Source organism: Mandrillus leucophaeus, unplaced genomic scaffold, assembly GCF_000951045.1.
Source record: "Mandrillus leucophaeus isolate KB7577 unplaced genomic scaffold, Mleu.le_1.0 Scaffold65, whole genome shotgun sequence".
In the NCBI taxonomy this organism is placed as follows: Eukaryota; Metazoa; Chordata; class Mammalia; order Primates; family Cercopithecidae; genus Mandrillus; species Mandrillus leucophaeus.
The window spans coordinates 2,080,873-2,081,895 of NW_012107030.1; positions in this window are offsets into that span (position 1 = coordinate 2,080,873).

Genomic DNA, 1,023 nt, shown 5'->3' on the forward strand with positions numbered 1-1,023 from the left:
ATACTTCTCAGATGTAATGGTTCCGCTGGGATCCAGAAAGTTGTAGTGGATCAGAATGGCAACAGACCACCAAACAGTGACCATGACTTTTTTGGGGGGTGCAAGTTTGGCTTTTTCTCAGTCCATCCACTGAGCTGGTCATTGCCAGTTGTCATATAAAATCCACTTTTTGTCACATGTAACAATCTGATTGAGAAATGGTTTGTTTTTGTTATGTAGAATAAGAGAAGATGACACTTCAAAGCAATGATTTTTTTTTTTTAATTTTTGCTCAGCTCATGAAGCACTCACTTATGGAACTTCTTCACCTTTGCAATTTGTTTCAAATGCCAAATGACCATAGAAGGGTCAACGTTGACTTCTTCTGCAACTTCTTGTGCAGTTGTAAGGAGGATCAGCTTCGATGATTGCTCTCAATGGTCATTGTCAACTTCCGATGGCAAGCTACTGCACTCCTCATCTTCATGGCTCTTGTCTCCTTGGCAAAACTTCTTGAACGACCACTGCACTGTATGTTCATTAGCAGTTATCAGGCCAAATGCGTTGTTGTTGTTCAGAGTTGTCTCTGCTGCTTTACAACCCATTTTGAACTCAAATAAGAAAACTGCTTGAATTTGATTTTTGTCTAACATTGTTTCCATAATAAACATAATAAACAGTCTAAAATAAACAGCGGCAGGGGGAGGGGGCACCCAAGATGGCCGAATAGGAAGAGCTCCAGCCTCCCACTCCCAGCGTGAGTGACACAGAAGATGGGTGATTTCTACATTTTCAACAGAGGTACTGGGTTCATCTCACTGGGGCGTGTCAGACAGTCGGTGCTGGTCAGTGGGTGCAGCCCAACCAGCGAGAGCTGAAGCAGGGCAAGACATTGCCTCACCTGGGAAGTGCAAAGGGGAAGGGAATTCCTTTTCCTAGCCAAGGGAACCTGAGACACACAACACCTGGAAAATCGGGTAACTCCCACCCTAATACTGTGCTTTACCAAGGGTCTTAGCAAACGGCACACCAGGAGATTATATC